At 41.3% G+C, this 27988-nt stretch overlaps 1 protein-coding gene across 4 annotated transcripts in view; it reads right to left on the bottom strand.

The window, feature by feature from the left end:
- FAM110B (family with sequence similarity 110 member B) overlaps window positions 1-22412 on the bottom strand; it is a 149741-nt gene extending 127329 nt beyond the window's left edge. The window contains exons 1-2 of one of the 4 annotated variants that reach the window (XM_081070322.1): window positions 14221-14330; window positions 13488-13594 (exon numbers count right to left, since the gene is read on the bottom strand). The gene's annotated coding sequence lies outside the window, so the exon portion shown is untranslated. Of the gene's footprint in view, window positions 1-13487; window positions 13595-14220; window positions 14331-22038 lie in introns of those variants that run through there. The other 3 variants (XM_081070319.1, XM_081070321.1, XM_081070323.1) reach the window with 3 other exon arrangements.
- Window positions 22413-27988: the final 5576 nt, after the last annotated feature.

Below are 27988 nucleotides of genomic sequence, written 5' to 3'. Positions count from 1 at the left end.
TGCTAATTCTACTTTTATAAATTATAAATTTTAAATGACTACCTATTAAATCAGTCACTGTTCTTTGAAAAGTAAAAACAGAAATTATGTCATATTATTTAAATAACTCTAGAATATCATGCCAAGAAATTATGTTAACAAAATTGTTTTCTGCTATGATTATAAACTGGCAAGTTTCCATCCTTCCAGGCATACCCAAATACCAAATAAGAGATCATTCTGATGAGACTAAAGCATCCTTTTTTTCCTTAAAAAATTATATATTCAGTGTTGGACTACAGGGACTCTAAGTATCACTTAAGCCGTTGGAAAGACACACACACACTCCTTATGCTCATCAAGCACGCAGACATAGCTTCCCCACAATGCTTTTTTTGGTCCTCAAGAGAAAAATCTCTGTTTAACAACGATGAGGTCTGGGGCTGTCCTGGCTAGGTGAGAAGTATAATTGGGGTGCCCTTCAAGTGTTTTCCAGAATAGGTGGCAATGATTTCAGGCAAAAGAATCTCTATTTGCAGCTTTCTCAAAAAAAAAAGTTATTCATCTCACTAATAAGTGTAGAACAACGCCAAAATCAACACTGGTATTTTCTGCTATCCTACAAAAACTAAACATTATGTTAATAGAATGTAATAGAGTCTACTGTGCACTTTTTTAAATGCTTAAACACAGGCTTTACTGAGACATTTTTACATTATTACATTTTTTTAAATTGTGGTAAAATACATATAACATAAAATTTACCATCATAGCCATTTGTAAATATACAGTTTAGTGGCATTTGGTACATTCACACTGTTGCCCAACCATCACCACCATCCTTCGCCAGAACTCTTTTCATCTTGCAAAATTGAAATTCTGTACCCATTAAACATTAACTCCTTGTTCCCCTTTCCCCCCAACCCCGAGTAACCACCATTCTACTGTCTGTCTCTATGAATTTGACTAAGTACATCTTATAAAAGGGATTGTACAATAGTTGTCCTGTTGTGACTGGCTTATTTTACTCAGCATAATATCGTCAAGGGTTTGTCCATGTTGTAGCATGTGTCTATTGGGCACTTCTTACTTCTCTCACAGGAAAGCCTTAGCCTTCAGAATAGAAATGGAGAGTCAGGTGCGTCTCCCCAGTGAGACCCTTATGAATGCACGGGCTAAATATAAATCGTGTTTATGAAAGTGAGAGTCCAATTGCACGATCAAGATTCAGAAAGACCAGCAGCAACAGCAGCACAGGACGCGGCTCATGGTGTACCCCTGAAAACTTCAGTGCTGCCCCCCCGCAAGTAAGCCAGTGGAGTCTATGAGCCAGGCCACCCAGCAAGTTTATATGATAAGATAGTGGAAGGTTTCACTGAGGACTGAACTTTCCATATTTAATGTCTGCTATATGCTATCTTTATGGCTTCGGGGACATTAATGTCAGTATAAATGACTGGCCAGGAAAGACTGACACTGTGAGTACACATCACATTAATAGCTCCATTATGTTTAAGGCAATTTTGCTATCTTAATGGTGATACTAAAATATGTGATAAAAAAATACAACTTGCTCCATACAATGTAGCATTTATCATACGATTTTTGGGAGCATTTTTTGGCTGTCTGACGTAAGCTTTACCTCCCTAAGTAAGTTATATGTTTGACAAACACAGTTGTTGAAGTCTTTCATGCCCATCTCAAGTTGATGTCCACAAAAAAGTAGGTATTGGATAAAATAGCACTAGTTGATCAAAAAGTGGTTGATAGGACAATCTAACACATAAAAATACATTGATTAGTTATCAAAAATGGGGTTAAACAAGATAGTATTTATAGTTTAGCGGTTAAAGTTGTATGTTTTGGGATTGTATGACTAAAGTTGTATGTTTTGGGGATTGTATGACTAAACAATCCCAAATTTGCATTTCAGGGTTGTTCTGTATTAAATGACAATATATTTAACATCACTGGCTTATGTCTCAACCATTAGTAGTAAATAATCAATTATGTCTCAACCATTAGTAGTAGTAAAGTTATTGCACTGGACTGAATGTTTGTGGTCCCTCAAATACTAAACCCCAATGTGATGGCATTAGAAGGTGGTGCTTTTGAGAGGTGATTTGGTCATGAGGATGGATCCCTCACAAATTGGATTATTGCCCTTATAAAAGAGACAGAAGACAGCTTCCGCTTCTTCGCCCCTCCTGACATATGAGGACGTGGGGACAAGATGGTTGTCTATGATCTAGTAAGTGGGCCTTCACAATACACTGAATCTTCCCACACCTTGATCTTGGACTTCCCTGTCTCCAGAAGTGTGAGAAAAAAACCTGTTGTTTAAGCCTCCAAGTCTATGGTAGTTTGTTATAGCAGCCCAAACAGACTGACACAGCTATGAATCCACTTTATGCATGTATCTTTAATTTTTTCTGTTTTCTGACTTGCATTTGATTAAGCAGTTTCACAACTGAAAGGAGTTTGTCTTGGGGCAGTCCTAGAGAACAATGTTTGATTTTATTTTTATTCTCTATCAGAGATCCTATTTTGTTGGCAGGTAACATTAGATGGTGGTGGCTTATTAGAATTGCACAGTATCACAGATTTTAGTTTTAGAAAAAGGAAAAATTAGAAGAATGTCAATTAACACATTCAATTGGGCACTGACCATCTGACAGTGCTTTCCGTTGGTCAAATACAACCAGAATCCAGAAAACTCATACGTTTGAACATTTGCTTTAAAAATGCGTATGAGACTTCCATTTCCAATAGTATACCGGGCACATGAAAGGTAACAAGAACTTCCACCTGGACCAAATAAAACAAAACAAAATAAAAACATACTTTTCTGTGGATGTAGCAGAGTAATAAATGCAAAGAAACCATGATGACCCTGATTTCAACAGGAAACAAACCCTTAATAGGTGAGCTGAAAACCAATGTAGGCTGCATATCTGAGAGTGGTGCCTGCCTGGCTAGGCTGGATGGGGGGGTGGGGAGGGCAGAAGAGAGGGAGGATCCCACAGACAGACCTCACTCGGCAGGAACAAGGAGAGATGAACAAGCATTACAGGACAGTGTGAGCTGGTAGGATAGACAGACTGGAATCTGGAAGAACAACAAATGCAAAAGGAAATTATCCCTCAGAAATGAAGGCAAATTAAAGAAGTTTTCAGCTAAGTGAAAGCTGAGAAGATGTGTCACTAACAGATCCACATTTCAATAAATGACAGAGGAAGTTCTTCACGCCAAAGGGAAACAACACCAACTTCAAAAACTCAGACCTACAGAAAGGAATAAAGAGAAAAGAAATGGTAAAATATGTAGATAAATATTAAATATCTTTTCTTTCTTTTCTTTTTTAAAAAGGTAATCGGCTGTAAAACAAAAATAAGAATATATTGTGGGGTTTATAACACATGTAGAAGTAAAATATATAACAACAAGCATAAAGGATGGGAGGACGTAAATGGAAATACACAGTTGTAAGATTCTTAGATTCAATGCAAAGTAGTTAATATTAATTCCGTGTGTGTGTGTGTACACACACACACACATACATCCTAGAGCAACAAGTAAAAAACTAAAACCAAACCTTGGCTAAAAAGCCAAGATGAAATACAAAAAAAAAAATACTTCATAAATCCAAAATGAGACATCAAAGAAGGGACAAACTGAATACAAATAATAAGAAAGCAAACTCAAAATCAACCATATCAGTAATTACATTACATATAAGCAGATGAAACCTTATTAAAAGAGAGTTTTCAAGATGGGATTAAAAAGAAACACATAACTATATGCTGTTTATAACATACACACTGCAAAACTAAACCCCTTGTTTCATGCCTCAGTCCCTTGACTTGTTCTGACCCATCTGGCTAGAATTTCCCTCCTGAATTTCAACCCTGATTCCCCACACCTAGCCCATCCCTTCACCTAACACCTAACGTTTCCTTAAGAGGCAGGTGGATCAGACTCAGCTCAGACCGGACGTTCTGCAGGAAAGCCTCCCTGGACACATTCCCTCCCCCACCTTTTTAGGCTGAGCACATTCTACTCATTGCACCATCTTCTCCTAGGCTGCTGGAGGGCAGAGAACATGGCGGGCATCCACCTAGAGCACTTCCTGGCACAAAGCAGCACCTCAGGAAACCTTGCTGAATTCGTGGAGTGAGGGTAGCAAGCCAGTGTGGGATGTTAGGAAGGATCATCCTTCAGGAAGCTTCCCTGGCCCAGAATTTGACCTATAACCAGAACAGTTCAGAGTGCCAGGAAAGGCTCCCAGTGGGATGAACTGGGCTCCTCCCACCCAGCAGCAGCCAGCATCAAGTCACCTGCCACCTCACTGAGCCCCCTCGAAAGCAGCACCCCCAAGTCCCATCCAGCCTGCCTCCAGGTGACTGTAGCAACACCCTGACTGCAGCCTCCTGAGATACCCAGAATTCCCACAGAAATGGGAAGATGGGAAACTTTTATCAGTTTCAGCCACTAAGTTTTGGAGTCACTTGCAATGCAAGAGATAATACAGATTTTACTTCAGCTCCCATCGTTCTTTTTAGCCAGTGCAATTATTTATCTAAAAGTATCAATTTCACAGATTTAAAAAATCATCAAAGGGGCATAGAGAATACATATCCTAGTTTCCTCTGGCCACATTCACCAAAGAGACATCAGATGTCTCATATTTAAAAATTGTATAAAAGATACACTAGTTTCTGTGTTGTGAGGTATTCAGATTAAATGGGCTAACTATATAATTAAACCACAAAACCAGAATGCATTGAATGACATAAGAAATAGTTTAATGTTCCATAAGTTCAATTTGTTTCCACATAGGGCTTATTTTAATTATAAAATTGACTACATTTCACTAAGCTTCACTTTAAATCCTTCTAACTTTTAAAAAATGTTTTACTTCCTTGAGGGCATTTTTTAAAAATTAAATTGATTGGGATAACATTGGTTAATAACATGATATAAATTCCAGGTTTACGGTTCTATAACACATTATCTGTATATTACACTGGGTGCTCACCAGAGGGCATTTTTACTTAAGGAGCTAAGACTAAATTTAGAAATTATCGTCATGACATTCCTCCAAATTTAATGAACTAATTGTATCTGTATTAATTTTTGTTGAAGTAAGAAAAAGTATGCCAAGAATGTAAATTTCAAGTACTCTAAGAACAAACAAACAAAAAAAACAGCCAATCTATCTGAAAATTAAAAAGAACATCAACTCATCAGCTAGAAAAATTAAAATTCCCAAGGAAAGTATATTATTTCGTAAAAACATTTTTACAACAAAGGAAATAAGTACATTTTCATGGCCCAAAGTCTTGATGCTAATAAAGACATCTTATAATCACTACATTTAAATATTTTATTAAAATTGAATATGCTCCAAGAAAAGATTTCTATTAATTTTTTTTATTTTAAAGTAAAATATGAAGACAATAATTTTGCTTCCAAGAGTCTAAAAATGTTTAATAGACACTTGGTACTCCCCAAAATCAGAACTGAACTAATATTTTTACATATAAAAATCCACACTGACTAAAGACAAAGACAAAATGGTTAGGGAAAAATATGTATGCACATGGCTTAATAAGCATAAGCGTTATTAAAAATCATGAACTTCGTTTCAGATTCTGGATGAAAAGTCAAAGCCTGTGACACCACAGGTCTTCTCTCAGAGAACTTTTATAAGCTTTTCTGGCTTTGCAGCATTTTTCCTACAGGACATCCATCCTCCCTCCCGCCCAGGATCCTGCAAATTTTACTGTATCTGGGAACTCTCAAATTTAGCACCATGCACCTCTAAAACGAGCACTTCACCCAGAAGAGTGGTCTAACATCACCAGGGAGTAAGTTAAAAATGCAAAGTCTCAAGCCCTCCCCTATGGGCAATTTGTGTCTAACTAGCCCTCCAAGTGATTGGTGTGCTAGTTGGGAACCACTGACCCAGATCAGGGGTTCCTTAAGCTAGCTGTGCATAATTGTCAACTCTGGGGTGCTCTCCGAAATCCCACAATTTACACTCGGGGGAGGAAAGGCCTAGGAAGCTACAGAATCCCAGGTGTTCTTGCTGGGTCAACTATAGGTGGAGTAGGTGACTATAGGTGGAGTAGGTGACTGTATAGGGCTTTTCACGAAAGACCTGATGGCTGTTCCACCATGTAAGCCCTGATAGTTGCCATTTTGCTTGGGCCTTTGCCAACACAGAGAGAATGGAAGGCAAAAGTCTAACTGCACATGCAGATGCCACGATCTTGATGTACAGAAAACCACCATTCCCAAGAGGCACAAGTTCCCATCACATTCTCGCACAGAAACAAAACATTTTAAAACTGAAGGCAAGTTACCTCACTCCTTCCCAACTGTGCTTACAAGCATTTATCAGTTTAGTTCGGTGTTAAAGAGAGGTGACCTTGTTTTCCACCTCTGTGCTCCTGAGAGACTGCCCTGAATAGACTCTGTGAAGTCTACTGCAGAGCAGAATCAGAGCTTCTAAGGCATGATGAAATAAACCCAAAATGAGAAAGATGGTGCTAGAAACAGCAATAGCTATGGTGGGTTATGGTTTGGCCTCCGCACACAGAACGGGCAACTATCTAGCCCGTTCTGGACCTCCTCCCTATCGCAATAAGAGTCCATTTTACATATGAGCCCATACTGGTCTGGGTCACCTCTGACCTTCATTAAGTTGAAACCTGCTTTCCTTCATGGGTCTTGGTTCTGTAATCTGCATAGGATCCCAAGTAGTTGACCTTTCCAATATGGTCAACTACTATTTCCTGAGCCCAGGTGTGTGCCAGGCTGGGACAGTTGCCTTGGAAAGGACTACCCCTCTCCCCATCCCCATGAACTTCTAGTGTGGATCTGAAAACAGCCACTGAACACATCTCAAACCCTCACCCTTTATACTCATGCTGGCCTTGGCATTTCTTGCTGTTAAAGTCCATCTTTGACACATTCAGGTAAATATTCTGTGACATCAGGTATTAACCTTCTTTTGTAGTATCAAGAGAAATCTTTGTTGATAGGTAAAGTCCAGCCAGTTTCAGCTCCAGAAAAGACACACTTTCTGATTCCAAACATAGGCTTCGGAGAGGGAGCTAGGAAAGACCACCCAAGGATCGTCAACAACCCCTCCTAGGCCTGAGTAAAGAGAAACTCAGAGCCCTGGAGCAGCCCAGGCACGGGGGCACCAGCCAGGGAAGGTAAATGTGGGAACGCTCTCTCCACTCTGCCTGAGACTCAGGACCCCAGCACAGGGAAGACCAGCGTGGGGAGGGCAGTGGGATCCCCTCTGCCCACAGCCACGCCCACAGCCACGCCCACAGCCCAAGTTCAACAAGTGTGTGCTCTTCCAGTCCCCAACAACTTAAGATTCCATCTCACCTCTTGGCAACAATGTCCCCATTAGTAAAGCAGGACCACTGTAACAGCAACCCTGCAGAGTTGTTCTGAGAAAGACATGGGATAATCCCAGGTGACCTCCAGCAGCCGCACACACAGGCACAGGAACCCCAAGGTCTGCCTGCCCCAAACGCACTGCGACCACCCAGAGAGCGCCCTGTTCATGACCCAGAAGCATCACCAAATCCCTCCTTGAGATTTTTCTACTCAGGAAATAATTAAGTTTATTTATTTTTTCTTTCCGTAGGACTCATCAAACTTGTAATTTTGAATGAAAAAAAATGACTTTTAAATATTTTTCTCATGTATCTACAAAAAAATACATAAATAGAATGAAAAAGTTACTCACCACTGATTTAAGATTTAACGTTTAATATAAAAGTTTCAACAAGGTCAAATATATAACTCCTACCTTCCCAAAGTAAAAAGTTTACATAAACAAATTATAGACCAAAAATGACACTAAGAAAGCCTCTAGTTTTACTTTACACGCTGCCTTCTTTCTTGAAAAGATGTGAGATAACTTCAAGGAAAAAATAAGTCAGAGCAAAAGAGAAAATAAAAATTTCAGAAGGTAAATTTAAGCATAAAACAAAGGTCAAGATAGAAAAGAAACTAACCTAATTTCCTACTCAGTTTCGCCTACAGATTCTATTTTTAATCAAATTATTTGCCTTTCAAGTTTTTGGCCAATTTTTAAAAGTGTGTAAAGTGTAGATCATACCAGGAAATAATGCAAGAGGTATTCATAACAAGAGATGTCATGCGGTTATGTGTGGAATATCCACAACCAAACTGAAGCAAATGACGGACGAGAGGGCTGCTTAGCCAGGAGGGCGGTCCTATGAGGACCTATGATAACTCCTTCCCACCTAAATGTTTCCTAGAGCCACTTACTACATACTAGGAAGATGAAAGTTGAGGGAACCAAAGTAGTGGATGGGCTACATAAACTCTTGAAAGAATCTTCCACAACAAACAAGCTCAATTTATAATCTTCCACTAAAGTTCAAAAAGCCTGATCAGAATACAGAATTATTTGCTTCTATGTGGATGCTGCCCAACAGGTAGATAGTAGGCAAAGCCAAAATGGTCTTTGAGAAATAACTGTTTGAAGGCCACTCTACTACATGGGTCCAGTAAACCTCCAAAAGCACACTGTCAAGACGATTTTGTTCTGGAAAGTTTTCAAAGCAGTTATTACCAAGCTTCCTATTATAGCTGCAGAAAAATCTCATATATGTGGAAGCTAAAAAAAAGTCAAGCTTACAGAAGCAGAGAGTAGAGTGGCGGTTGCCAGGCCCTAGGAGGTGGGGGATATGGGGAGGTGTTGGTCAAGGGTACAGACTTTCAGTCCTAAGATGAATAAGTTCTGGAGACCTAACGTACAGCAGAGACTACAGTTAGTAAGACTGTATGGTCTACTTGAAATTTGTTAAGAGAGTAGACCTGAAGTGTTCTCACCATAAATAAATAAACAAATAAATAAGGTAACTATGTAAGGTGATGTGTTCCTTAGCTTAATTATGGTCATCATTTCACAATTGCATATATATACCAAAATATCACGTTGTACATCTTAAATATGTATAATTTTTATTTCTTAATTATACGTCAATAAAACTGGAAAAATAAAACCAATTAGGATTTTTAAAAACTCACAAATTTGCTACATATTAAGTTGTTGGACATGAGCCATGAAAGGTAATGATTTTAGTTTTAGACCAATTACTACTAAGCCATTCTTTGTGGCAAGAGTTAGAAATCAGGACCAAGACAAATCTTCTCAACAAACCAGCAGAGGTGGGGTGATATTCTCCGGGGTGCTCGGCACCCTACTCACACATGCTTCTATTGACGTGTTACTACACAGACCGAGATTTTATCTAAGTGGTTTTCTTTCTCCCTGGAAGAAATATTCAGGTTAGGGACAATATAACACTATTAACCTTTATAGTTAGCAACTAGTATAGTGCCTGCATACATTTGTGCTAAAAAAATGTGTTCAATGAATGCCTCCAGGTCATTCAGCAGAATGTGGCAGGTGGGGCATAACCTTCTTTCGGAACACTACAACCTTATCAAACTTGACCTTTTCACAAATGACTTAGTTTATGTTCCCTCACCTCACTGAAATGAAACAAGCTCTATGAGAAGCCCGAGAGCATCCCCCAGCGTGTTCCTGACCCAAAAATCAATACAAGATATTCTGAGAACTGTGTTCAACCAGCTACAGACAAAGCCACGCTATCAACCACAACTCTTTGTCCTCTAAATTGTCCTTGAGCTTATCAGATGAGGCGTTCCAAATGTATTACAGAAATTCAAATATAAATCTATAGAATTATTCTGATCTTCTAGCCTAGTAACTGTACGAAAAAAACAAAATGAGGTTAGCTAGGCATGATTTGTTCTTAGTAAAACTATTCTCACTTTTAGTTATTACTACTTCCTTTTCTGCCAGAACACAGCCATCTGCTTACCACTATGTTTTAGAGTGCTGCCAAAGATATGGAGGAACATCAATGAATAGTAGAGTCTAGAACAGTATCTTCCCATGGAAATATAATGCGAGTCACAAATGGGAACCATACATGTTACTTTAAATTTTCTTGTAGCTGCATTAAAAATTATAAAGAAACGGGTGAAATTAATTTGGATAATTTATTTTATTTAACCCAATAAACCCAAAATATTATAGTTTCAACATGTAATATAAAAACTATTGTTATTTTTACATTCCTTATTTCAAAGTAAATCTTTGAAATCTGGTATATATTTTACACTTACAGGACACCTCAGTTCGGGTTGGCCACATATACCGTGCTCAGTAGTCACATGTAGCAAGTAGCCACCATATTGGACAATGCAGGTCTAGGATCTATTGGTGCTTTCTAAAAAATTAGGATATTTATCTTGATTCTGGCACCACTTGTCTTTGACACAGTCTTTCATTATATTAGGTTGATGCAAATGTAATTGTGGTTTAAAAGGTTAAAAATAATTGCAAAAAACGCAATTACCTTTGCACCAACCTAATATTATCAGTAGTGGTACCCTGACCACATCTGCAAATTCCTTCAGCGCCTGAGAGATCATTCGCCTGGATCTCAAGATGTAAACTACTCTCAGAGGAGCAGAGTGGTTTCAGACTGAAAGAGGTATTCATAAGTGGCTAGTTTGAATATGATTTACACCCCTCTACCATGTCTTACAGTAATGATAAGGCAGAGATACATTTTTATGACTTTGCATTCAAGTTACTTCAGCATCATAAAAGATGTGATTGTTTCTTCTATTCTTTTTATTCAGACCATAGAAGGTCAAAGAAAATAAGTAGAGAGGAGACATGATAGAAGCCTTTTAAAATAACCAAAATTGCATGAAGCAGAGAAGAGGTGAATGAGCACTTCAGGCAGAGGAAAGAGGCACAAAGGCTGGGAGCCCCCCAGGGAAGGGGCTGGAGGCACAGGGAGGCTGAGTCAGGGAAGACTTGGAGTGGTACGATAACAAGACTTTGTTCTGGACACAGGGTCAGGATTTGGGGCAACAGAAACAGGATTTTGGGGTGACAGGCTCATATGTCAGCCAATTCTGGAGGCAGTACAGTAGAGGCAGGAAAGCCAAGAGGACTGAGAGGCCGGGAGGTTAGACAGAAAGGAAAAACAGGAAGTCCTGAGCTAAGGTAGAAGGTGCACCAGGAATGCAGACAGGGGCCAGGCAGGAGACATTTCCAAGACAGGAGAGACACTTCTGAATCAGACAGATAGAAGGGAAAACCCAGGATGTGGGGATGTCAAACTGGGTCCCAATTTCAGTATCGTGATCACAGTGAGCTACTAAACATCCACTGGCAGGAGCACAGGCTGATGAATACGGGCTGTGTTCTGCTGTCATCAGGAGGTCTCTCCAGCTTATGGGGCACATTCCTGGTGTTTGCTCAGCTAAGATGCAGGGACAAGAATCCACCCCTTTCCATGATTCCTACACTGTCACTTCATCAGATGACAAGCATCAACTAATCTATTAAAAATATATGAGCACAGATAAAAGTTGTTACTATGTTTGCTATGTTCGATTTGAGAAATTTACCCTCTTTTGGTACAGGGAAGTTTCTTATAGTTTTGCCACTTTACATATGAAAATGCCAGAAAAAATACCTTCTGACATAACATTCTTTTTATATTACTTCTTGTTCAAAGGGGCCAAAAAGTGACAGTAAAAAGAAAAAGTGACAAAGGCATATTTTTGTCCTACAAGAAAAAGATGAGTCTTTGATCCACTGACGCTGTGTCCCCCAAGTCAAGCAGGCAACATGGGATACCTATGACCTCATTCCGAAGCACACTGACAATTTCTACAGGGCAACAGCACGTCTCAGAGGACGGGTAAGGTCAGAAGCACCACTGACAACACCGGGCGGTAGGGAGGAGACACCGCCACCACTGTTTTCCTAGCAAAGGAGCACTCCTGTGGAGGACTACAGACACTGCCTCCATGCCTGATGAACTCTGTCTCACTAAAGAGACAGCAACAAAACTGAGCGTACATCATCAAGTGCAGCACTCAGTGGACTCAAGGAAGGGAGTGTTGGTCTGGCAGGTAAAGGTATGAATGTTGCTAGTACTTCTGAGAAAGCCTTCATGGAGGAATTGGACTTAGAGACGAGTTCCTGGTCGTCACATTCTGGGACTCAGATCATTTAAACAGGCTTAGAAAACAGGACTTTCACAAAAGGTTTCCAAAACAGCTTCCTAATTCCTGAAACACGGTGATTATTCTACAAGTGTGTGGTGGTTAATTTTATGCATCAACTTGCCTGGGCCAGGGCGGTGCTCAGATATTTGGATAACCATTATTCTGGGTGTGTCTGTGAAGATGTTTCTGGATGAGATTAAACTTAAATTGGTAGACTGAGTCAAGCAGACTGCCCTCCCCAATGTGGGTGGGCCTCATCTAGTTTGTCGAGGGCGTGAATAGAACAAAAAGGTGGAAAAAGGAAGAATAAATGCTCTGCCTGAACAGTCTTCTCCTGCCCTCAGATTGGAACTTACACCATCAGTTCTCCTGGGTTCCCAGCTAGCAGGCAACAGATTGTGGCACTTTTCAGCCTCCATAATCTCATGAGCCAATTCCTTATCATAACTCTCCTCTGGAGAGAGAGATGACAGAGATAGGCAATAGATGATAGGTGATAGATAATAGAGACAGAGACAAAGACAGAGGGGAGGAAGGAAGAGAGGGAGGAAGGGAGAAAGAGGGAGACAAAGAGATCCTATTGGTTGTTTTTCTAGAGAACCCTAATACAAGGTATATGTGAATAATAAATACCACCTTGTAAAACAAAAAATCCAAATTAAGATGAAGACATTTAAGTATTTCAGACACAAAATGTATAAAGACATTTGATCACGTCTTGGTCTGCTGAATTAAAATGGCCTTGCTATGCGGTCTCTTTATCATGAACTCACAGTGCCTAAATGTCTTTTGGGAAAGATCCAAAGAATAGACAGAGCTTTTCAACAGCCAAATGCTTCACACTGAAATTACTCTGGAAGAGGCATATGGAAATAGCACTGGGAGATTAACAACTAAAGCAGTTAATCCTGTGCTAGTGAATTCTGAAAGGAAAAATATCTATAGGAAAAATCAGATAAACAAATCAGGCCACAGGAGCTGGAACATGCTTCTCTGGAGTGAGGGCAGAGCTGCTTCTGAGTGGGAAAACATGGCCACTGCAAAGCTCACACTGGGACACACACACACACACACACACACACACACGACATATGTGGAACATCCATCACTTCTAAGGGAATTTCACCTAAAACCAATTTCCAAACAATACAGTCAGACCATAAATCTCCTCTGGCACTACCTAAAAGAGTATTTCAACTTCCCATAAAATATACATTTATATGACTGTAATACTCTCCCACTATAAGAGCTAGAAATATAACTCCAATAATAAAAATTAGGAAAAAATAAAATATTCATTAAATTAAAGAACAAAGTTACTGGACAGTCAAGTCTATCGCCTCAAAGATGGTGGCCATATTATAAAAACGTTGATGGTCACACACCTGATTCATGTTGCAGGTTAGAACAAATCCTACAGATGCTATGGAGAGCTCCCAGGACTAGCCATTCAAAAACCAACACAATGATTTCTCTTCTTCTCTCATGGTCACTAAACAAGAAGAAAATTTAGTGGGAAGAAAAACATCTGATTCTTAAACATCACAACATTCCAATTAATGATTATTTGAATGAGCACAGGCCACGGATAAGTTAAGAGGATTTTTTAAATCTCCAGCTCACCGTCAAGTGTATAATGAACCTCCCAATTCACCTTGTTCTTATTGTGTATTTAAAACACAGAAGTGCTGTCAGGACTCATTGGTATTTCCCAACACCACTGAGTTCCCAGTTTCCAACTATCTCTTTTGGAGCACAAGTCGAAACAGTGGCCCATGGTCGCCAGAGAAAGGAAGATGACCAATGGTTTGCATGTGTGTGTGAACACAACTACGATTATTGAGTATGTGCACAGGATTTGAAGATAAGGCTTTACATTTTATTCACTAACCTTCACCCAAAGATTGTAGTCAATAAGTAAGCACTGTGAAAGATTAAAAGACCGGAGAAAAATCTGTAAATATTCTTATTTCTAAAATGGGTAAGATTTCTTTTTGAAGAATACAAATAGCATCAAAAATCAATGCACCAACAAAGTCATTATAAGAGATGTGGCATCATAAGTACCATAATGTAACCTGAACACCGGAGGAAAAACCCACAGTCCAGAGTACTCACGATCAGGTCTACCAAGCTGTCAGCTATGACCCCAATTTCAGTGCCGGCTTCCGGGGTGGCCGGAGCAGTGTGACAAGCGTCGGTTACTTTTACAACCAGTGCATTTCCCCACAAAGGTGACTCTTGTGGCCTTTTTTATAGGAGGAGTTGGATGCCTGTAAGCTGGCATCTCAGGAATTGGGTAGGTCTCAGGTGACATCTAGCTTGATGACAAAGCAAATGACTCTTGGAAATGCCAGGACGAAATGACAAGCATGTCCGACTACCCCAAGAAACCCAAATACAAACTCTCCCTCACCTCTAGGCCCTACTTCCCCAAAAAAGACTTTTCAGAGGAAGCTGCCCTCTAGACCTCAGGTATACATGCCTCAACTAGAAAGCCAGTCATCTCATAGCACCAAAAACAGAGTCTGGAGAACCCTGCTTGAGAACAGGCTTTTTTGTTGTGCCTTCAAAGTCCCACTGACAAGTACCTCATCATCAGCAGTGTCGCCCTCATACTCCATTCAGTAAATAAATATTAAGGCCAAGCGATGTGGCCTGGCACTGTTGTAGGCACTGCATACATAGAAGTTTACATGACAGAGTCCCTCTCAACTTGGAGAAATGTACTTCCAACATGTAAACAAATTATACAATTTCAGTTAAGAATGAGGGCTGTGAATAAAATAGGACAATGGGAAAGAGTGCCTGGAGAAGGGCTACATTAGCTTCACTCGTCAAGCTAAGTCACTGAAAAAGTGACTTTCATCGTGTGACCAGTATGATGAGAATATACAACACAGGTGGAATGATGCAGAACATCCATGAGACAGTAACATTTAACAGTATTTTGCAAGCATCATCTTTCCCCTCACAACAATCCTATAAAGTAGGTACCACAGTTATCCCCCTTTTGCAGATCAGGAAACAGGTTACAGAAGCCTCAGTAATTTGTTCAACTTCACATGAGCCTATCTTTGCACCCAGACTCAACTAGAAAACCCTCTCAGTCTCTCAGCAACTGACTACCTATTTGCTGGCCTCCACCAAATTGTTTGGCCTGGAATCCCTATGGTTGTGACCAAACCCTTGTCCTGTCCTGCTCCCAGTGGTGTTAACAGAAGGAAACAAAGCTTGTAACTCGCAAGGGATCTGCCACCCATTCTGAATGTGTGCACAGTGTCTGTGACTTCCTTTGAACCTGACAAATCTGGGACATCCCAATTTCCCGGATCTCAGACCAACAGTCTGTAGTACACCTGGAGGCAAAGAATCTGTAAACGCCTTCTCTACATGTTTTTAAAGTATCAGAAAGACCTCTTACATCAGATCAATCCTGAGTTAGGTGGTCCACTGCACATGACCCCCAAGTCCTTCCAAACACAGTACCCCCCTCATCCACAGTTTCGCTTTCTGCTGTTTCAGTTACCCGCAGTCAATCACTGTCCCAAAACATTAAATGGAAAATTCCAGAAATAAACAATTCATAAGTTTTAAATTGCACACTGTTCTCTTAGCCTGATGAAATCTCACAGTCCTGCTCTGTCCCGCCCCGGACGTGAATCATCCCTTTGTCCGATGTCTCCACACTGGAGATGCTACCTGCCCGTTAGTCACTTAGTAGCCGTCTTGGTTATCAGATCAACGGTCATGGTATCACAGTGTTTGTGTTCAAGTCACCTTTGTTTTACTTAGTAAAGGCCCCAAAAGGCAAGAGTAATGATGCTGGTAATTCAAATATGCCAAAGAGAAGCTGTAAAGTTCTTCCTTAAGTGAAAAGGTGAAAATTCTCGACTTAAAAAAAAAAAAATCGTATGCAGAGGTTGCTAAGATCTACGTATGGTAAGAACTTATCTTCGATCCATGAAATTGCCTAATTGATCAATTAAACTTTATCATAGGTATGTACTGTTGGAAAAAAAACATAGTATATATATATAGGGTACAGTACTATCGTAGTTTCAGGTACTTACTGGGGGTCTTGGAACATATCCCCAGTGGATAAGAAGGGGCCATTGTAACAGGAACTACTGTAACAGTATTCAGCTTACATCATTCAGATACTAAAAGAAATAAAATATATATCGGCAAGCCCTCTCAGCTTGATCTCCACAATATACCGTATTTCACCAATTCTAAGACACATCTATTTTGCTGTTTAAATACCTAAAATCAGAATCCACATTACAATGTGCGTGTGTCACTGCTTTTCTGGCAGTACGTCTTCTTTTTGAGTAGTATATACAATAATGATGCATCTTAAAATCAGTGGTGTAAGAGGTTAGGAGAAATTCAGAATCCTGCAAACATCGGGTTCCCTCCATCTCCTCAGCTTTATTCCAGCCTAACTGGCACTGGTCAACACAACAGCTTCCTAATTGGCTCCCCACTTCCAGTCTTCCCCAATAATCCCTCCTCCACAAGGCAAGCAGGGTGAGCTTTCAAATCTGCAAATTAGAGACTGGCCTCCTTGAGTCACATCCTCCAGAAGCTCCCACTACATTTAAAATAAACAGAAATTCTCCCCAAGGTCTACAAGGCCCTGCTGACTTGGTTCCTCTGCTGCTATTTCCTGCTCCTCACAAAGGCAGGTTCCACCGGCCTCAGGGCCTTTGCACAGCTATTTTCTTTGCCCAGAGAGCTTCCAGAGGTTGCCTCTTTTTTTCACTTAAGCCTCAGTTTAAACATTCTCCCTAAGGCCCTCCCAAACTACCCAGCCCAGCTAAGAATGCCACCCTCATTCTTGACTGAACTTATTATTGCTTTAACTTAGCTTTTCATTTATTTATTTTATTATCTTTTTTTCCCCTACTTTATGCTATAAAGCCTCAAAGAGGCAAGGGCTTTGTCTTTCCTGGCCACTATTCTAGTACCTGACACATAATGAATCCTCTATAAACATCTGTTTAACATAATAGTGATAGAAGAAATTACTATATTCTTTCACATAATTTCTTGTTTTTTTCCCCCATTAAGTTCCAATCAAAATGACAGAAAGTTGCTGGCAACAATGATGATTTTGAAGCCTATCTACTGCGATTCCTCCAAAAAAAGACAAAAAAATAAAATAAACTTCTAATGGGACTATGAAGAAAAAATACTTTGCATTACAACATGCTACTCAACAATTTCCCATATGCTTCTGAACTGTATTTTTAAAAGCTTTATCTGGAACTGGACAATTTCAAAACTCACTGATCTCAGTCTGACATACAAAACACACCACAGAATTCTTACAATTCTTCTAGAAAATTGTCTGCCAGATGACATATTGCTTCCTTTTGCTTAAGATTCACTTTTGAACTTCTCTCTAAAGTGTTTACAATTTTAAAATCCCAGCTTCAGCACCAGCTCCAGTTTAAAGTGGTTGGATCATCTACATCTTCACTATTTTCATCACCAAACATACCAAAAAAAGTAACTTGCTTCATCTATTCAAGTTTCCTAAAAACAAAACAAAACAAAACAACGAGTCTCACGTCAAAGTCTCACATCTTTGAAGACTGGTTCTTATGTGATTCTCCTATGAGCCTCAAAACTGTAAAATATTACAAATATAATAATCACACGCAGTCCCTTCTTACAGATAAGAGAGGAAACCTAAGGTGTCAAAACAGGAGTACGCATGCTTTAATTTTATTAATTTTGTACTACAAAATATCATCCAGAAACAAACCCAAGCTTAAAAACAGGATGAAAATATATTCCGCAACAGTGATGAAGCCTTACTTATTGATATCTTAATTATCTTTGTTAATTGTTTGGATGATGATATCCAGGAACAATGAAAAACTAAATTTCTTACTCCTACTCTCCAAAGTCTTCCATACAAATCATCCTATAACTTCTTTCAAAGTTGACAATCAATGCTACATTCAGCTTCTTTGATAAACATTTTGGGCATAATTTGTGTTCTCTTCTGAACAATTCTCAAATATTACTTTTTTATATTTCTATAATGCTTTCAATAAAAAAAAATCACCATTTACAAAAACAAATTAGGCTCTGGCTAAAGTGTAAAATTTTAAAAAAAATACAAAAATCAATGAATACATAGAATGGGGATTGGAGCCAACATTTCATTAATCATCATAATCCCATCTGATGTATTTAAGTTATCAAAATAAATTAAATCTGCTTTAAGCCTAGGGAAAGAAAGTCATGGGGGTGGTGGGGAGTTAGGACTTTGACCACATCACCTAAGCAACAAGGCCTAAACCAGACCCAACATTACATCATTATCTAAGCCATTTGCACTGGCCTTTCCATAGTTCAAAGAAGGTAAAACCTGCCATCTTTCTCCTCAGCCATCCAAAAGTCAATAATCTTTAACAAAGTACTGTGAAATCTTAGGAGGTTTCCTCTGAAAATTAAAAACACCTTCATTTCTCCTGTTTTGGACTCTTTAATGACCAAATGCTACCGTGTTTCCCTAAAAATAAGACCTAACTGGAAAATAAGCCCTAGCATGATTTTTCAGGATGTCATCCCCAGGACATAAGCCCAAACAGGTCTTTTGGAGCAACCCTTAATATAAGACTCAGTCTTATTTTCGGGGAAACACGGTACCCAGGAAATTCAAAGCACGTCATTGAGTTATGAAGAAGAGCTTTGTTGGTATCCAACCTCAAAAGAATGTCTAGGTTATTCCACATAGCATGGTGGAAAAATCCATGGACTCCAAGAACACATACACCTGGGTTAAAATTGCAGCTTTGCTACTAATTAGCTATCCATACATGATTCAGCCAAGTCACTTCACCTCACCTGCAAAAAGGTGGTATTAGCAACCATCCTGTGATGGAGACGTAAAGTGTCAATTACCTAGGCCTGGGCCAGTCCCAGAGCTGGCCCAGAGAACTCTGATTACAATTCAGAAAACCCGTGTTCTGAGTGGACTTATTCCCTTTCTACCCTCAGAGCTATACTACATAGAATGAATATATTTTTCCTGGATGAGTCAAGGCTTTGCAGAGCTTTAGTCTTCATCCCAATATCAATTCTCATTGCATTATACTGTGAGTCAGAAAAATGGTAAGAATTAGGATAAATGAGAATTCACCCTAAAAAGTTATTTTCTTAAATAAAGTCATGATGCAAGTAGGTTTCTTATCATTCGTTTCTCTCTCTCTCTCTTAGAAGTACTGACAAAAAGTCCAGGATTGGGGATCCACTAAGCTCAGAATGAGCACACTTACTCTATTGGGGGAAAATAAGAATAATGGTACAGTTGGCCAAATAATACCTTTACAAGCGATGTTTGTCCTAACACCTGGAATGCTATGGTTTTCAGAGAGAAAAATCTGGCCAAGTAATAGTCTTACAAATTGAAATACAAAGGGCAAACTTTTTAAAAACATTTATTCCTAAAATGATTGTTAGACGCTGTCTGTAGGGTGAAAGTGTATTTTGGGGAGAAGGCAAAGGATTGGGATTGCTAAAAGCACCCCTCCGATTCTTCGCAAGCACACGTGCCTCCTCCGGCAGCATTATCCACAGCACCACCTACTGCCACCCTGTGCACACAGCAGCTTTGTTTCTGCAGAGCCCAAGAGGCACCGCCATGCCTTTGCTTAACTAACCAAACTGTTTAGGAATAAAAATATGTCACTTCAAAGTTAAAAGGAGGATTTAAAAAAACCTCAAAATGAATGTAACCCCCTAACAATCTTTTAAAATAGCTAGGTAGCGAACAGAATCCTTTGGTTACTGACTCATGGCAAGTAAGTAATTTTAATTTTCCTTATCTTGGCTAGTTAGGCAATAAGTCCTGCTCTAAAGATGTTAAAGCGGGAATAAGAATTACATTATTCCCGCTCTGGTTGATGCATATGAAGTACACATATTTATTTTTTATTACCTCTTAACATAGTGGTAGTTATCCAACTGTTGTGCCAACAGGGTTCTTTCACCTAAGAATTGGATGTATTACTCTACATCTAAAGAACAAGGGGGTTCAGGAATGGGGTTCAGAGCCCAAGTTTCCCCTAAGATCAAGGCTTCTCTGTAGACAATTAGGCTCTTAAGGATAATTAGGTCTCCTGATTTTGCAATGTACCTGGACAAGACTGGATCCAGGGCTGTATTCTGGTCCTTAACAGACCTGCTACCTAAGATCTACTAAATCAATTCTTACCATGCATAAGAATACACAGAATAGCTTGTCAGTCATAAGCAAAACAACAATCTAACCTCAGTTCTGATCTAAAATTAAACCACGGGCTTAAAATAGACCATGATTTAAAAGATCTGGGATTTAAAAACAAAAACATTTTCCAAACAGAAAAAAAAAAACCACACACACAAAAAACATGGGTTGATAAAATTTTTTTAAATAAAAATAAAACTAGCTTACACTTACCTAGCACTGTGTTCTGGGCACTGCTCTAAGCCCTTTACAGATTATCAGGTTGACAAAGCATCACCACTCCCCTGTTCCATTAGTGACTTTACTGTCACATGATCTATAGTAACACCACAGGTTAAGTACCATAGGGTAAATCAAGGGGATGTTACCTACCGACAAAGAATTCTGGCTTACCATTAATTAGTCCTTATGTTAAAATAACCTTGCTTAGTAAATAGCTCATCTGAAGATCAGGGGTTATGATGTCACAAAATAAGTATAAGTTAATGCAGATATTTTCCATGAAATGACTCTTAAGTGTAAGTTGGGGGTGGGGGGGATGCTAAATAAATATCTACAATGCCAACATGGGAAATAGAGAAAATGGAAGTCGTACTATTTATATTGCAAAAATTCTTAGTCTACTATCATATTCCCCTTCCTAAAAACAGACCAGTTTGTAGTGCTTACGATGGCCAGCCATGCAATATTGTCACAGATGTGTGCCAGATTTTGCACAAGACATGGCTGTGAGGAAAAACCCGGAGTTTGCCTTATCTAAGGCAGGAAAGAAAGCCTGCTCCCCTTGGTGGCTCAGTAAGTCTGAATGACAACTTGAAAGAGTTAAAAAGCCGAGCACCAGGTGCTTTCTTTCCACTTTCCAGAGTAATTTAAGCATACAGCAAAGTTATCTCCGCTTCCCTCCGCACAAGCCCGCAGGAAGAACTGTCACTGCCATTCACACTGTGCAGCCCTGTTCTAACAATCTGAGGGCACTAGGCAGGGCAGGAGGCACCAGGGCTTCCCACAGCCTGTGCGCGTTTTGCTGCCAAGTTACGAGCTCCGCTGGGTGGTGGGGGCATGAACGAGCCAAGGACAATTTAATTCTATTTCAAATCTGTATGCTTTCAAAGAAAGTAGAGATGATTGAGACCATGGGGGAGAAGATGGGGGTAGCCTAAAACAAACTTTCAGAGCCTCTGAATCTGCCTTATTGCAAGAACTCCCAGCCAGCGATTAGGAGATACTGATACGCCCAGAGTATTAAGCACCGGCGACGAGAGACCAGGCAAGGAGACGTGGCCGAGGGCAGTCCCCGTCCCTCGCCCACCCCGCTCCTGCAGGAACCAGCGGGTGCTTTTGGAGCCCACCGCTCTCGTCCCCGAAACCCACCCCCGCTCCGCAGCCCTGCCAGCCAGTCCTGGCCGGCTTGTTCCGGCCGGGTTCCCCGCGACCCAACCCAGCCTCCCCCCGCCCCAAACCCGGACACCCAGCCGAGCGCGCAGTGGGCGCAGGCAGGGCAGCGGCGCCGCGCCTCCCTCACGGCCCAGTAAGCCCGCCCGGGTCCGTGTGGGCCAGCGTGACCCCAGGGCCGGGCTGGACGGAGACCCAGGCCCGGCGGCTGGCTGGCTGCAGGGCTGGACCCGGCTCCGCTCCGGCAGCGCGCGGCTTCGGCATTGTCCGCAGTCGGCCCCCCAGCCCAGCCTTACCTCGGCCGCGCTCCCCGGCCCGGGCGGTGCCGCTGGAGACGGCGGGGAGGGAGAGTCGGGGCCCGTGAGGGACGGGGTCCGGGCCGCCGGTGCCGCTGGGGGGCCGAGCGCGGGCCGCTGGGGCCGCTGGGTCCTCGCCGCGGGCTCCCTGGGGCCACCGGCAGACAGCGGCGCGGTTAGCCGAGCGGGCCCAGGACGCGCGGCCGTGGAGGGCCCCGGCTCGCCGCGGCCGCGATGGTTCGGTCTGCACCGAGTGGGAGGGCTCAGGCAGGCTTCCCCGGAGAGCGAGGGAGGGAACTTGGAGCGAGTTGCTGTGGCTCAGAGCGCGTGTCCCCGTGCAGCGTGCACGCCCCTGGAGCGCCCCACCCCGCCCCACCGACCCCCTCTCGCGCCTCCACTTTGAGCCCTGCCCCCTCTCCCATCTCCATCCCCTCCCCTAACTCCCATCCCCCAATAGCTTCCCTCTACTTCCACCTCCAAGCCCCGCCCCCCACTCCCACCCCGCCCTACCTCCAAATCCCTCCAACACCCCCACCCGTTGGACCTCAACTGCCAGATCACACCAAGCAGCACTGAAACCTAAAACCTGGTTTGTGAGTGTGATAACCCCCACCTGGTAGTCAACCCATTCGGATGATCATGGTGCCTGACAACATTTTCTGCTGACTTTCATATACTCAGATGGGCCCTCATAGTATTTGTAGACTGAATTTCTGAAGGCATTTTTAAGACTCCAGACAATGTTTGGAGAAACAGTAAAGAATATTGCAAAAAATCTCAAGCACTGGAGTGTGGGTAAGCTGATGTTTCAAAATTAAGTAATGTTTCGGGATGCATCATTATTCACTGCATAACGTATGCTTTGGTATTGCTTTATCTTTAGATTTGCTCAATAACTTCGTTGGTTTCTTGGACGTTTTATTGTTTTAGGAAGATTAAAAACATTCTAGTTTAGTTTTTGTTATTGGGAAATCTAAAAGATGAAATCCATACTTATCAAAATTAAATTTGAATGAGATACGAATTCACAACATAATTACTTCTGTAAAATATTTAGCAAAGATTTATTTTGTACCTTGAGTACATTTGAATTACAATTGCATTCATTCCATTTTCTCGGAAAGATCATCTATGTTTGAATTATGTAACCGTTGTTTCATTCTAGTTCAGAAATTATCAAGGAAGTAAAACTTAGACTTCCATAATAAATTTGGCTATATACAAGAGAACCATTTTAAGAAAGTGACGTGAGGGGGCCGGCCTGGTGGCTGAAGCTCCTAACTCCCAAGGCTGCCGGTTGGATTCCCACATGGGCCAGTGGGCTCTCAACCATAAGGTTGTCAGTTCAATTCCTGGAGTCCCACAAGGGCTGTGCCCCCCTGCAACTAGTAACGGCAACTGGACTTGGAGCTGAGCTGCGCCCTCCACAACTAAGACTGAAAGGGCAACAACTTGAAGCTGAATGGCACCCTCCACAACTGAGGTTGAAAGGACAACAACTGGATTTGGAAGAAAAAAAAAGTCCTCGAAGTACACACTGTTCCCCAACAAAAAGTCCTGTTCTCCTTCCCCAATAAAATCTAAAAAAACAAAACAAAACAAAACAAAACAAAAACACATATTTGAACCTTTAAAAAAAAAAAAAAGAAAGTGACATGATACTGGGTTTTAAATGGAACTTTCTTCTGGCATACTAACGCATTCCATGTGATCACAGATTATGTCGTGGTCTCCATTAATTCCAAAAGTCATGTAACAGTAGAATGAAGTTATTTTTTAGCATTTGCATTGCAAATTGATCCAACTTTTACTCCAAAGTAGGCTATTTTTTTTTTAACTTCTTTGTCCCAAACTCTTCCTTTTGGGAATTGTTCCCTTCTTTTGGGTGTGACACCCCGCCCCCCACCTCTCCCACCAAACCCCCGATCTGGTGTCATTGCAGGGGCCTGTGACTCACACCTGCCAATTAAAGCACACCCGCCCCTGGGCACAAAGTAGGGGAGGGTAAACATGATCCAAGCAGGGAAAACAGGGGTGCTTTTTCTGAACTGATATGGCAGCTTCTGAGACCATGCCATGTAAGTCTGCAGCAGCTGGAGATAGCCTACAAGAGAAGAAAGCCAACTGAGCAATAGAGACAGAAACAGCCCTGATGACATGAATAAACCCCTCCTGGCAGCCATCCCTGAAACCAGTCAAAGCCCCTGGACTTGGGAGGAAATACACCAATAAATTGTCTTTCTAGCTTGTGCTATTTTGAATTAGGTTTCTTTACAATATACTCACTTGTAAAACTATAAAAGATCCCATATGATCCGTGCTCTGAAAATCAGAAATGACATCTAGCTTCTCTATCATTTAAATTAGTTCATCATGATAAAGTATGTGCCAAGGTCACTTATCAGAAAGCCCTAACTTTTAATAGGACTAAGGTTCTCATTTAGGATATTACTATTTCCCAGGGCAGATTTAATATTTTCACACTGCCTTTGCCAAAACTAAAATATTAATAAGAGATATGGTTAGAGAACAAAAGAGAAAACAATGTCTAAACCAGAACATCCCAGTAAATTTTTTATTGTATCAATCACTCCAATCAAACGTGCCTTCATAATCCCCAATATTTGCTGATATAGGACATTTCCTTTTCCCTGGACTGAATATTGTATGGCCAGCTACAGACTTTCAGGAACTGTTGAAATTGGTTTGCTATGCTGGAATTTTACTGGATTGAGAGAAGTGGGCCATTGGCCCACTTGGAATTCTTTTGCTTCACAGAGAGTTTTGTCTCTAAAAGTATGTGACAATATTTGACTAGTTCCCTAACAAGCATCCATACACTACTCAGTTCATTACTTAACCACACTCACCGGTCACTGTGAACGGTAGGAGTGCTGGCACCAGTGGGAGTAGGCCTCGGGGACATGAAGGCATTGCCTTGAGCCTCTGATTGCAGGAGCAGTTTTTTATGGAAGAATAGGATACCAGTTCAGAGTTTTCGTTGGTTTTTCTTCAAATGGGTATGTACTTGTGTCAACAAGTAGTGAAATTTCATGCATAAAAAGTCTACAAGCTGACAAATATATCATACACAGATTTGAACCCCACAAAAGAACAGTGCAAGGAGGTGAACCATCTCCAGAAACATGACAGGATAGCTTAGGGGAATAGGTAAAAAGAAAATTAGTTCTGGAATCCAAGCCCATCTCTGAGTGACACTTGTTCAAATGTCTGGCTAGGATTCCCCAAGGAAAATTTTAGTCCACTATCCAGAGTTCCCCATCTCCCTGTGCTGGATCTGTGTGATGTCTATGCCAGTTCCCTACCCAAGAGTGGTTCAGCAGTCTCTCAGTTAACTTGGGCACAGACAACTAACCTCACCCATCGTGGACTCACCCTGAAAACTTGGCATACACCAGTGGTTTTCAGCCACGAAACAGCATCACCTGGAGTGTTCCCATAAAGCCAGGTCCCCAGGATCTGGGAGAAGAGACAGATGAGTATTTTTCACAAGTTTCCCCAGAGGTTGTGATGATCAGCAGGGTTAAGATAAATAAGGTCTGTGAGTCTGTGCTCTGAATTCCCTAGACAAAGACTTGAGAAACCCTCCAGTCAGACTCCGTTGACTTAGAATTGTATGTATATTAAAGTTATTGATTAAACCAGCTCCCTGTGTCTTTTTCCCCTGAATAGGCTTCTCTTCTGAGGTTCTAGAGAAAGCCTTGAGGAATGCTCCCTGTGTGGGGGGGGGGGGGATTTGCCAGAAGCTATCACACTGAAAAAGGCCGAGAAAAGAGAATCACTAACTAGAAAAACATTGTCAGATAATGAGGGGAAGCCAACCAGAGGCTACTCCATCAGAGGCTGCAGCCCCTGGGATTATCTCTTATTGCACATTTCGCAGTTTAGTACATGTTCATACTTAAGATCAGAGGAATCAAAACAACTGAATTATGTTCATGAATATTGACCTATATCATCTAATATTAAGTAATAGCTATCATTTACTGGCCTGTGCTGGGCAATTTACATGCCTTTATTTAGTCATCACAATGACCCTAAACATAAACATTATGACCTCCGTTTTTATGAACGAGAAGCTCAGGCCCAGGGAAGGTGAGTGACACATTCAACATCATAGATTTAGTAATTAGACGATTTAAAGGCTGGTCCATGTGATCCCAAAGGCTGTATATTTTTTAACTCTAAACCAAATTTGCCTATAAGTCTGTGGGGACAAAGCCCCAAAAAACAGTTTCCAGGCTCTCGGCCTCACAATAGAAAGGTGCTGGCTCGGGTAGTAAATGGCCATCAACTCTGATCAGATGGCCAGCAGCTGTGACTAGTTGGCCGTCAGCTGTAACCGGTAAGCCATTGGCCACTAATATAACGGTTGTGGCTACGCTAGCAGAAGGAATGGGGGCTAGCAAGAAGATGGTGGCTGGCAAGCGTGGACTGCTGTCAGGCAGATTATGTAGATCCCGCTTCCTGTGTCTCCAGCCCAGCCTCCAGTGAGAATATATTGGTTTGACTCCCCTATCTATGGCTTCGTGGGTGTTCCTGTTTGGCCTCACCGTGTCCTGCGTTCTTATGTGGGGAGCGGGAGCTGAGACCCTGCCTGACACCCTGCACGACAAAGTCATAGGAATCATCTAGTCCCAGTCACATGTGGCTATTTAAATTTAAATGAATTAAAAGTAAATGGGGCGAAGACTTTAGTTTCTCATCACAGTAACCATTTTTTAAGTATTCAGTAGCCCCATGTGGCTAATCCCTGTTGGATGGCACAGATGAAAATATTTCCATCATAGCAGAAAGTTCTGTTAGACGACACTGATGTTTCGCATATTTCTCTGTATCATCAAGTAAGGCAGTGTTTTCTGTGACTAAAGTTTTCAAGTAAGTTATTCTGACTCTTTTATAGTAACTGCTTTGATGGAATTCTTTCTAAAAACATGTAATACATGCCGCTGAACTCCCAGGTCACTCAGTTGGTTGGAACACATCGTCTCAACCACAAGGTTGCCCGCTTGACTCCCACAAGGGATGGTGGGCTGTGCCCCCTGCAACTAACAAGGGGCAACTGGACCTGGAGCTGAACTGCACCCTCCACAACTAAGATTGAAAGGACAATAACTTAACTTGGAAAAAATCCTGGACGTACACACTGTTCCCCAATAAAAAGTCCTGTTATCCTTCCCCCAAAAAAAAATCTTTAAAAAAAAATAAAAATAAATAAAAATAAGTAAAAACATGTAATACATTTATGTGCCTGTGTCTTAGTTTGGGTTGCGATAACAAAAATACCATAGACTGGGTAACTTAAAAACAACAGATATTAATTTTCTCACAGTTCTGGAGGCTGGGAAGTCCAAGATCAAGGCACCAGCAGATTCCATGTCTAGTGAGGTCCTGCTTCTTGGTTCATCATAGACGGCCGTCTTCTCACTGTGTCTTCAAGTGGCAGAAAGGTGAAGAGAGCAGGGAGGTCCCTGTGATCTTTGATGAGGGCACTAATACCATTCATGAGGGCTCCACCCTCATGACCTAATCATCTCTAAAAGTATCACCTACTATTAACATCACTTTGGGGGTAAAGACTTAATGCATGAATTTGGGGGTACACAAACATTTTGTCCATTTCAGCCTTCCTTAATCAGCAGAGCTAAATGCTTCTGTAAGGTATGCAGGGCAAGGTGCCCACCTCAATGGACCCAAAAGGGGACACAAAGGGCAGGCTGTGGAGCTCACGTTTCTCTCTCCTCCTCTGGTGTCCCTGTTCTCTACCTTCACTTCCTGTTTCTCTCAGACTGTCTGCTTGCTATTGGCCATGTTATGGTGCTCGCTGACATTCTGCCCTCAGCCTGATTCTATTTCTGCTCACTCTAACTATGAGTTTTTTTGTTTTGGTCCTTGTTGTTATTGTTTTTCACAATTCCATGTTTCCAAC

This window comes from Rhinolophus hipposideros (genome assembly GCF_964194185.1).
Source record: "Rhinolophus hipposideros genome assembly, chromosome: 13".
Lineage (NCBI taxonomy): Eukaryota > Metazoa > Chordata > Mammalia > Chiroptera > Rhinolophidae > Rhinolophus > Rhinolophus hipposideros.
Note: the sequence above shows the minus strand (reverse complement) of the source record. Positions and strands in the feature narration are given on the sequence as shown.